This window comes from Hermetia illucens, chromosome 3, assembly GCF_905115235.1.
Source record: "Hermetia illucens chromosome 3, iHerIll2.2.curated.20191125, whole genome shotgun sequence".
In the NCBI taxonomy this organism is placed as follows: domain Eukaryota; kingdom Metazoa; phylum Arthropoda; class Insecta; order Diptera; family Stratiomyidae; genus Hermetia; species Hermetia illucens.
Genome location: NC_051851.1, coordinates 88477618 through 88490069, shown reverse-complemented (window position 1 = coordinate 88490069; position 12452 = coordinate 88477618).

Sequence of the window (12452 nt, the reverse complement as noted above, 5' to 3'; positions counted from 1 at the left end):
CCGAAAAGTAAAGTTCGAAGTATGGCGGGTGTATCAAAACCGCTTCGTGTCCCTGTTGGAGTTCATCAAGGAAGTGCCCTCTCACCACTCCTCTTTGTCCTTGTTATGGACACCGTCACACGGGATATTCAACGTCCAGCGCCCTACACACTGCTTTATGCAGATGATGTTTTCCTAGCATCTGATAGCAAAAATGATCTCGAACAACTTGTTCAAAAATGGAATGATCGCCTCATGCAACACGGTCTCAGATTGAATTTAAACAAAACTGAATTTTTGACGACCGATCCCCATGAAACAGGCACAATCACTGTCAGTGGCAGTGATCTGCCCAGATCTGAGCGATTTAAATACCTCGGGTCAACACTATCAGCCAATGGTGAGCTGCGCTATGAAATTGCTTCACGCATTAACGCAACCTGGATGAAGTGGCGTTCCACAACTGGTGTCCTTTGTGATCGACGTATCAACGAACGTCTCAAATCTAAAATTTACCGCGATGTTGTTCGTCCAGTCGCTCTCTATGGTTCTGAGTGTTGGCCGACCATAAAAGACAATGAACGGCGTCTCGCGGTAATGGAGACGAAGATGCTACGTTGGACTAGTGGCGTCACACGTTTAGATCACATCCGAAATGAGGATATCCGTGATCGTTATGGGGTTGCACCGATCGTGGAAAAGTTGCGAGAGAGGCGTCTTCGATGGTATGGTCACGCAATTCGTGCAAACGAGAATTCACTTGCAAAGATTGGTCTGAACATCGATGGTCGATGGTAAACGACCAAAAGGCAGACCTAAGCAACGGTGGCTTGATACGCTGGACGGGGATTTGAAAGCCTCGAGGTTGCACCCAGATCAGGCATTCGATAGAGCCAAATGGCGAAGCCGATCACAACGAGCCGACCCCGCTTGTGAACGGGACAAAGGCTGAAGAAAAAAGAAGGGAAGCGGAAGCTGCCACAGAACGCTGATTTCACAAGTGTGCATCAAAAAGAATCTCGGGAGCTTGATCGACTGCGATTCACCATATCATCATCAGCTTAAGATTTTGCTTCATCTGTTCTACATCGGCTTTGAGAAAATTTTAACAGTTTGTTTGAACAGGGCGTATATCTGGCGTGTTCTACCCAGAAGCGGCATTCTGGAAAAACTAACAGCTATTATTAGAGCGACATACGATGGCGCAAAATATCACGTGCTGCACCGAGGTATAATCTCAGAGGATTTTGAAGTACAAATCCTTCAGGGTTGCATTTTATCGCCGATATTATTTCTTTTCGTTATCAGTGATGTTCTTCTCGCTGCCTTGTTTATTAGACTATTTTTCCTCAAACACGTCGACTACATTGATGACATCTGTTTGCTCCTCACCGGGTCATGGAAATTGGCTAAATGACTCTCGATTTGGAAAGATAGGCAAGTAGAATTGGACTGAAAATAAACACCAACAAAACTAGGATTCTCATGCATTAATGGGTAAAGCATCGAAAGCGTTGTTCAATTTATATATCTAGAAAACGTGTCTTTTCCGACGGAAAGTAAGTTTCATTGTCATTGGAAGCATCTACAGCTGTCTGCGAAGTATCATCGGAGTACGTTGGCTTGACTCTATTACAAACGAACAACTTGGTGGGCGCACAGGCCTGGAAACCATACGCGATCGGAAGGCAGACGTAGCAGTGGATATGTAAAATATTAAGGAGCAGCGACAATAGCAGTGCTGGCTACGCTATGTAGTGGAACCCACTCTCCCAAGATGGTTGGCGAGTGGGCCGCTCCAACGGCAGAATAGTGGACAAAGAGTGCGGGCGTTTCGGGAAGTAGTGTTGGGGGAATTGAAGAGCATTTCAGATAACCGCGTGCGATGGCGCGTAGGTGTGGTTGACCTGCTATACCCCACTAAGGGTAAACAGAAACCATATATATATGTTTTTGTCGTTTTAGGGTGATTTTTTATTCATAAAGCAAATTCGCAAATTGTAGAGTTAGAGTACAACATTTTAAGTACATTTTTAGGTAAAAAATAGAAGTTTTCATTAAATTTACTTCTTGGATGGCATTTTTATAAACTTGCCAATTGGCCAATGTTTTATTGACGACAAACTCTGGATAGCTGAATGGTTAGAGCACAAGGCTGTCGTACGGAAAGTCACGGTTCAAATCTCACTGGTGGCAGTGGGATTTGTATCGTGATTTGACGTCGGATACCATTCGACTCAGCTGTGAATGAGTACCTGAGTCAAATCAGGGTAATAATCTCGGCCGAGCGCAATGCTGACCTCATTGCCTCCTACAGTGTACTGTAGTGTACTGTTACGGTCTTGAATGAAGTGCTCTAACATATTTCAAGGCCCTGATCCAATATGGATTGCTGCGCCAACGGTTATTATTATTAAACTCACGATAGAGGCGCTACTTCCCATGGACATTCCATCCGTTGTAGTCTAGTTATTCTCCCACATGCCCGTTATCACCCTCATCGAACTTCTTACAGGGGATGACAGGCATGTATTTCTGTGGCTCATAGTAGTTTGCCTGTTTCCTAATGCCTCCCTCTTTTTATGTCCTTTGAAGTGGTAGATACTTCTATATACGTCAAAACATCTCCATGCCTCCATTGGCGTTTACCAAGCATGTCATCAACACTGTCATGTAAATCATGTCTTCCTAGCCTCTTACAATAAAATTAATGTCCAGCAGACTAAATTTGAATAATAATAAATGTTAAGAATTAAGGGATTTAAGCACCTGGGAGCAGACCTTGCAGTGAATGACAGTTGCGTTTACCGTTCAGCGCATTCTATGAGCAGATAAAGTCGCGGTCTACAACTTGGATTTTCTGCGATCGGCACATTAATAAACATCAACACCTTAAATCCAAAATGTACCACAGTATCCTTTGCTCTCTTTTCAATAGTTATGGAACTGAAATTTCTAAGTCCACATCTACTTGATGTGGGACCGAACTGGATGGAAGCCACTTACTCTCACTTTTTTTTTGCACGGACTCCTCATTTTGTTCATAGCATCCAAGCATTCAAAAAATAGAAAGACCAAGTCGGGAAATCGGAAGCTGGGCGCTTCAGGTAGGTTTGTTTGCTTCTTCTGTGAGTGGATTTGAGTGTAGAACTATCCCATTTGTACGTAGCCTGTTATGTATATGCATTTAACATGTTAGATTTAGTATTCGGGTTGTAAATTTACATGATAAAAACAACTTTGAGCTACTGTAACTTTGTTACTAGTAGTATGATTTTCATCAAACTTGGAGATAATATGCTTCATATTATATTTTATACTGCTCTCAACTTTTATAACTCTGGCATAAACTTTACTCAATTTTCCCAAAAATATGGTAATATACTATTATTAATTTAATTTGAACAGATATCGATATGGAGAGTATTTTGAGGCCTGGGCACCATATCGAGGGAGCTTAATGAATTTTTTCAGGTTGTTCGGTTCTGATAATGGGTCCGCTAAAGAAATCATCACTTTGCACCCCTCCCACTCCCCGCCTTTCTAACAAATCTCAAAACTAAGGCCGACTTCGAAAAGACCTTTCATTTGACACATGACTATATTCGGTGAAAAAAAAATGTTTACACCTCTCTTTTGCATGTATGGGGACCCCCCCCCCTAAATCTCAAAGTAGAAGGATATCACTCACTGCATGTCTGGGCGTCCACAGTTCCCACCTTCTCACCAAATTCCGTGTTGTTTTGCAAACAAAACCTTAAAAATGGACTTAGGGTTCCTCATATCCCAAACAAAAATTTAGCTCTAGTCTGCCTTGGGCTAAGGTACTGCCAGTTTTAAGTTGGATATAATTCCCACCGTTGTCGTGTTCACGATTATAGTATAAAGGTGAGGCAACGTCTGATGAGTTGCCTTTGCCCCGGACGAAACCGTTAGTCGTGATTCTTTCTACTTTTTGAATACTTGGGTGCCCTGCTCAAAACAAGGCGTCCGTGGACAAAAAAAGGGAGGGTAAGCTGCTCTCCATCCGATTCGGTCCAACATCAAGTAGATATGGACTTAGGATCCCTCATATCCCAAACAAAAAATTCCAATAAATGTTATGGATTGTCACTAAATCTTTTTATTTCAATTAACTAATTGACATTTCCCGGAAGTGACTGAGTAAAAAATTCAAAGAGTGCTGACATGCTTAAAATAACAAGTCGGGAAACCGGAAGCTGGACGCTTCAGGTATGAAAGGTTTTGTGTGTTTCTTTTATAAAGAGATTTGAGTGCGCATTTGTCCCATTAGTATGTAGCACGTAATATATGCATATATTATGCGAAAATATTCACTTTCATAGTCTTGAATTTGCACAGAAGCAACAGCTTTGACCTAGTATAACTTTGTTAGTAATAGTGCGATTTTCACCAAATTTGGCAAGATCATGGACCAGCCTACATTGCTGTAAAATTTTATAATTCTAGGGTGAACTTAAGGAGAGTTTTCCGGTCAATTATTAAAAATTATAGTAGTTTCTGAGAATGGGTTCGTTAAAGAAATGATCACTTTCAACCCCCCGCACTCCCCACCTTTCCAACAAATGTCAAAACTAAGACTAAGAGGCTTCGAAAAGTAGAGGCCTTTAATTTGATACCCCACATGACTATATTTGATGAAAAAACACCACCGTTTTGCATGTATTGAGACCCCCCCCCCTAAATTCGATGTAAAAGGATGTAACTCACTATATGCGTGAGTGTTCACAGTTCCCACCTTTCTACCAAATTTGGTATCAATCGCTACAACCGTCTCCGAGAAAAATGCGTGTAACGGATAGACAGACAGACAGTAAACCGATTTTAATTAATTTAAAAAGGGAAAATAGTCTCAGGTTTTACTTACGAGACTAAAATTATTATTAACGTCGCTGTCATATTACAGCCCTTCGAAGGATTTTTCTCTCAAATGCGGCTAAGAGTTCGCAATTTTCGTTGCTAAGAACGGATTACGGCAGTTTGTATATCTCAGTTTTTCTTCTTATGATGTCGATATTGTAAGCATAGATTAGAAGTTGGGTGGAATTAAGACGGATGGTGCCTCTCGCATTTACCATAGCATCACGGATCACTTTTCCCAGTGCCAGGTTAAAAAGGATGCGCGCTATAGCGTTCTCTTCTCTTAGAGCGTTGCTGTTGTCGAATGGTGCTTTTACCTGACTTCGCATATTGGCAAAGATCAGCCAAGCCAATCTTATCAGCTTCGTTGGGGTACCGAATTCCCTCATGGTTGCGTACAGGAACGGATTTTCCCGGGCTATGGTATTATAGGCGGCCTTGAAGTCGATGAAAACATGGTGCAACTGATAGCCATATTCCGACGGAGAAAATTTGATCTGTTACCGATTTGCTTGGAGCAAAGCCTCTTTGATGTAGGGCAATGATATTCTGGGCGTATGGGAACATCTGACGTAACAAGCTAGCGGAGACATGTAGATGGTACTCACCAACTGATACCTCTATAATTACTGCTTGATATCTCCCTTTTTATGTATGGGACAGATATTTCCTCTTTACCAATCGTCAGGCATTGATTCGCCGTCCGACACCTTGAGCAAAAGTTGATGAACCGTTTGGTGTAATTGTTCGCTTCCATATTTAACAAGTTTAATATTTCTTGCGATCATCATATCAGCGAGCGAACATGTATTACCAGGATCTCCAAGTAACCTTGAAAAAGCTATATGGGATTGCTGCTGCAGTTGTAGCGCAATGCTAATACGACCCCATAGGGCATTACTTAAGGGGTTGTAATGAGCAAGTACGTGGGCAAAAATCATCGCAAATGACGTGCTCACGATTCTTGTTTAAAACTAATTACAATCCTTGTTCTGAAGCTAGAGAGTGGGCACCACTTTTTCTTGATCTTTGAAGTTCCGAGGTATCAACGAGGAATTCCGAGGATTTTTGAATGTATTAGAGATAAAACTCCGGGATTGGACGGGATTCCGAAGAAAGCTCTCATGCTACGACGAGGCGAAGGAGTGTTTCCATCTAGTGGAAGATATAGAAGTTCTGTTATTGAAGACCAAATACCACCTGGCGTGTCCTGCTCGTGTTGCCCTATCTGCCTTTTAGATCAAGCTGCTCTCGTACATCAAGCTAGCTGGTAGTCTATCAATGCGGCACTATGGATTTCGTCGGACCGGTTCTATAGTCGGTGCGATAATAACTGTTATCGATCGGATTCGGGAGGCGCTGGCCGTTGGTAAGTACTGTTGTGACTCGAAATATCAAGAATGCCTCTAATTCGGGCAAGTGGGGTTCGTTTGGAGCAGAGATGGGCAAAACCATAATTATGTGATTATAATTACAAATTTCATGATTACATGATCGTAATCATAATAATAATAATAATCGTTGGCGCAACAATCCATATTGGATCAGGACCTTGAAGTGTGTTAGAGCACTTCATTCAAGACCGTAGCGGTACACTAGGTGGCAATGTGGTCAGTATTGCGCTCGCCCGAGATTATTACCCTGATTTGACTCAGGTACTCATTCACAGCTGAGTCGACTGCTATCCGACGTCAAATCACGATGCAAATTCCACTGCCACCAGTGAGATTTGAACCGCGACCTTCCGTATGACAGCCTTGTGCTCTAACCACTCAGCAATCCGGACACTCGATGTCGTAATCATAATTGGGCTTATAATTGTAAATCATAATCCTGTATTTTCAGTAGCAATTGGTTAATGTCACTTAAGGATAATGGTTTTCGATGCTTGGTGATAGTGATGGTTTTTTTAGTGGTGTGAAGCAAACGATATTTGCCATCAGCCAGAGGATAATCAAATAATGTAGTCAGTCAGACAATTTTGATTTAAGTGGAGGGGGGCAAATGCCTGTACCTGGGTTAGACACGTCAACGTTGACGTACAGTATGCTTTGACTGTTGAATGCAATGCAAAGAAAATCAATCAAACCCTTGTTGAGGGCGATAACAAAAGATAGTCTATTTTCGTAGGTGAAATTGAAATTCGGGCAGAGCTAAAAAATCCTAATGACATTAAAACTAAACAAGTCGGGAAACCGGAAGCTGGACGCTTCAGTTACGAAAGGTTTTGTGCATTTCTTAGTATGTAGCACGTAATATATGCATACACAATATTATGTGAGAATATCCACTTTCGGATGATATTGACATTTATAGCCTTGAATTTGCAAAGAAGCGACAACTTTGACGTATTATAACTTTGTTAGCAATAGTGCGATTTCCACCAAACTTGGTAACATCATGCTTTATGTTACACCCTATATTGTTGCGAAATTTCGTCGTCCTAGCATGAACTTAAGGGGGGTTTTGCAGCGAATTACTAAAAATTATAGTAATATACTATTATTAACTTTATTTGTGCAGATATCGGTGTGGAAGGTATTTCGGAGCCCAGGCACCATATAGCGGCAGCCTTTTGATTTTTTTCAGATTTTTCGGTTGGATAGTTTCTGAGAATGGCCCCCGTAAAGGAATGGTCACTTTCAACCCCCCACACTCCCCACCTTTGCAACAAATGTCAAAACTAAGTTCGTTTTCGAAAAGTACTAACCGAGACCTTTAATTTGATACCCCACATGACTATATTTGATGAAAAAAAAAATTACACCCCCCTTTTGCATGTATGGGGACCCCCCCTTAAATTCGACGTAAGAGGATGTAACTCACTGTATGCGTGAGCGTTCACAGTTCCCACCTTTCTACCAAATTTGGTGTCAATCACGATAACCGTTTCCGAGAAAAATGCGTGTGACGGACAGACAGACAGACAGACAGACAGACAGACAGACATTAATCGTTGACTGGAGCGGAAGTGTATTGCGAACGCTCGCAAATCAAGAAGGAAAAAAAGGCAAAGGAACTCAGTGAAAATTGTGAATTAAACTGCCCGAAGGTGAAAAGTGCGGGAGTAGTTAAAGGTGAAGTGAGATCGGTGGCGTTTCTTACGTGAAACTTATTTAAATAAGTTTTATCTTCCCTTTGTTCTCTTCTCCGCTGAACCGGTCATTTGAATTGCCGTTTATGAAATATATCGGCGGGTGTTAGCTGGTAATGTCCAGTAACTAATATTGAAAAAGGACATACAGCGTCGAGGACAGACTAGTGGGAGCGCGCGTGCTCGCGGACCGGGCGGCCTTGGTTCAATCACGTAAGGGAGATCTTTTTTTTTCTATTTTTTCTTTTTATATTCAAAAAATAATAATAAAAAAAAAAAAAAAAATCGTTTTCAATTTAACCGAACCAACACGGCGGAACGCTTAATGGTTAATGTTTGCTGATCGAAGTGGGAACAGGTTGGAGTTTGGCTCTTCCCCTTTATTTATTTATTTCTCTCGCTGAATGCTGAATTGGACATTCAAGGCGCTCGTACTGAATGCGAGTAGAAAGTGCAATTATTGTCTGGACTAATCCACATAAAGTGTAATCTTGAGGCAAGAGTGCGTAGATTGTTGACAGCACGCTTGCTTCGCGTTAGTCGTGATCTGGGGTCGATTCTCGTTTCGAGCGGGGGAGGTTTTGCTTTTATATATTATACTATAACAAATAAATTTTTAAATTTCCAATTAAGCGGTTGGTGAGTGAAGCCCGAGTTCCATCCCCACTTAAAGCGGACAAGTTTTTATAAACTACACTATTATAATTTCACTTTTTTTGAGTTAAATTACTGTAAGCAGTGGAGGAAGCGGAGGACTCCGGTGGGCTTCCCACTAGCAAAATGGCTAGTGGGGAGTCTCCACTGTTACCTTCTAGCGCGAGTGATCCCTTCAAGCGGAGCGCAAAATTAGTGAGATCACCAGCAGCGAATTCGACGGAAAAACGCATGTTGGGCCCTAAGAGTAGCAGCAGTGTAGTTACTACTGAAGCCGAGGGCGACGCATTTACGAAGCTGGGATCGATGATTAATAATCTAATGGAGTACGTTAACCAACGCAATAATGTACACCACGCGATAAAGGATCAGGTGCGTTCTATTAGGGCCACATACTTCAAGGTCAAAGAGGACATGAAAGCACGGGCAGAAGCAACAGTGCCGATAAGCCAACAAAAAGCGATGGTTGCCGTAGCAACCCAAACCACGCAGAAGACATCTCTTCCCAAAAAGCTCTTTGGCAAAGAACTCTTCCAAAGTGAAAAGGATATCTCGGAAATTCGGAACAAACGATTAAGAGACCCAAAAGAAGAAGTGCTATCTCCCCAACGAACAGCAAAAAGGAAAAAGGAGAAACAGATGCCGGTGCAACCTGGGAATGACGGAAGATTATCTGGGCATACGGAAAAGGCCACTAACAGCGCCGAAGACACGTGGACTAAGGTAGGACCTAAGAAGAAGCTGCAAAAAAGAGCCAGGCCGGACGCGCTGATAATAACAAAAACCAGCGAGTTGACGTACGCGGAAATCCTACGCAAGGTTAAAGCAGATGCCTCCTTGACGGATCTGAGTGCAAATGTCACGTGGATAAGACGAACACAGAAAGGCGACCTGTTGTTCGAACTTAAAACCGGTGATGACGGAGGCGAAAACCTACGGAAGAAAATTGAAGCATCACTAGGTGAGGCTGCGGCGGTCAAAATGAGTAAGGATTCGGTGGTGATCGAATGCAAGGATTTGGATGAAGTCACCACAAAATCTGAGATCTGCGAGGCCTTGCAAACCCAATTGGGATTACAAACATTGAGCGAGTCTAATGTGCTACGACTTAGAAAAGCGTACGGTGACACGCAGATAGCGTCGATAAGTCTTCCTATTGAAGCAGCGAAAAAGGCGATTGCAGTGGGCAAGGTACGTATTGGATGGGTGGTCTGTCGGTTACGGGAACAGAGTCCAGTACATAAATGCTATAAGTGCTGGCAGGTTGGTCATATAGCGAAAGCTTGCACTAGCTCCCAAGACAGATCAAATCTGTGCCGCAAATGTGGAGAACAAGGCCATTTGGCAAAGGACTGCAACGGAATGCCCAAGTGCGTATTCTGTGTGGAAGCAAAAAGTAATGACAGCGCCCACATTGCAGGAAGCAGTAAATGCCCAGTGTTCAGAAAGGCGTGCATAAATAAAGCCAAATGAAGTTTATGCAACTCAATCTGAATCACTGTCGAGCGGCGCAAGACCTACTTTCCCAAAGCGTATTCGAGAACAACGTCGACGTTGCGATTGTATCTGAACAATACGAAAATCTGCATAGCGGAGTATGGATAGCAGACAAAACCAGTAAGGCGGCGATATGGAGCTGCGGAAGCCAAGCTATAGTAGATGCGAAAAGACATCCAGAAGACGGGTTCACCCGTGCCAAGATTGGAGGGATATATATCTATAGCTGCTACGCAGCACCGAGCCTCACAATAGAGGAATTCACGTCATTGCTGGAGAAACTATCCTTCAATGCAAGTCGCTACAACCCCAAAGTAATAGCCGGCGACTTCAACGCATGGGCAGAAGAATGGGGTAGCAGAGAAACCAACGCAAGAGGACGAATATTGCTGGAGACATTCTCGCGCTTGAACGTGGTACTTGCCAACTCTGGGGGAGCCAACACATTCCGAAGGGGAGAATTGCAATCGGTGGTAGACCTCACCTTCGTCAGTCATACCTTAATCAGAGACTTGGAGTGGCGTGTCAGCGAGGAGTACACACACAGCGATCATCAGGCTATCATCTTTCAAACCTCGCAAAGGAATAATTTGAAGCCATTAACACGAATAACGATGAGCTGGGTAACTAAGAAATTCGACGCAGAAATGTTCAAGGAGGTACTTCTGGAAGATACATTGCTATCGGGAAGCGCACAAAACAAAGTTTCACAGGTCGTGGAAAAATTGCAGCGGGCATGCGATGCCGCTATGCCTCGACGTAGCACTTTCCGAAGACGAAATCCTAATTTTTGGTGGAATTCCGAAATTGAGGAATGCCGGAAAAAGCGTCTCAAAGCTCGGAGACGCTCCCAGCGCAGAAGAAACCGACCTGAGTTCGAGGAGCTACACGTGCAATATAAAGATGCGAGGAAAAAATTGCAAGGAGCTATCGCAAGGAGCAAATCCGAACATTTCAAGCGGATGTGTACTGAAGCTGATTCTGACCCATGGGGTGGCGCATATAGGTCAGTGATGTCATCACTAAAAGGCGAGCGCTCCCCACCGATTACTTGCCCAGAGTTGTTGCAGAATATAGTGAACACTCTATTCCCAGTGGATCTGAATGGTACAAGTTTGCCTGCAGTACAGTTAAATCCCGACGAAGTTCCGATAGTGGAAAATGAGGAGGTTCTAGACGCAGCAAAAAGATTGATTGAAAAAAAGACTCCAGGACCGGATGGAATCCCTAACATTGCCCTGAAGGTAGCCGCCAGGACAGCACCAGGTATGTTTGCCCAAGTTTTCACGGCATGCCTTAGGGAAGGAGAATCCCCCGAGCAATGGAAGGTACAAAAGCTAATACTCATTCCGAAGGCAGGTAAACCATTGGGTGACCCCTCCTCATATAGGCCGATATGTCTGGTCAATACCATTGGCAAACTTTTTGAACGAGTAATATATAACAGACTGCTCGCTGTTGCGGAAAAGGAAGGAGGCCTTTCCGACAAACAACTCGGATTTCGTAAGGCAAAATCAACTGTCGACGCAATTAGCATGCTGACTGGCTTGGCTCAGGCTGCAATAGAAGAAGGAAAATGCTGTGCAGTAATAACCCTCGACGTAAAAAATGCGTTCAATAGTGCAAAATGGAATAAAATCATCGAGGCACTCGAAAAGATACAAGCCCCGAAGTACATTGTACGCATTGTGGTCGAGTTTCTCCTTGGGAGAAGACTTTACTGCGACTCGGACGATGGGCTAAAAATATTCCCGACAACTTGCGGAGTGCCACAGGGTTCTGTCCTGGGTCCCTTGCTGTGGCTAGTTATGTACGATGGAGTGTTGACGCTACGCCTACCGGACAACGTGACAACTATTGGCTTCGCCGATGATATCGGAATAACGGTGGTCGCAAAGCACCAAGACGAGATCGAGATCTATGCAAATGAAGCGATATGGGAGATCAATTCCTGGTTGAGAAATTCTGGCCTTTCACTTGCCAAGCATAAAACAGAAGTAGTTCTCATTAGCAAGAGAAGAAAGAACACAACTGTGAAAATCAAAGTTGGCGGAAAAACAATTTACTCCCAACCATCGCTCAAATACTTGGGAGTAATTATTGACAGAAGACTCAACACATTGAGTACGCCGCAACTAAAGCGTCTTCCATCGCTACAACGATCTCGAGGATACTACCGAACATTGTCTTCTGCTCTCCAGGGTAGTCAGCTCCGTGCTACTCTACGCAGCTCCAGTTTGGGCAACTGCTCTGAATAACAAAGTGAACTGCCGAAAATTGGGAATGGCATATCGATTAAGTGCACTCCGGGTATGCAGTGCATATCGGACAACATCAGGAGAAGCGG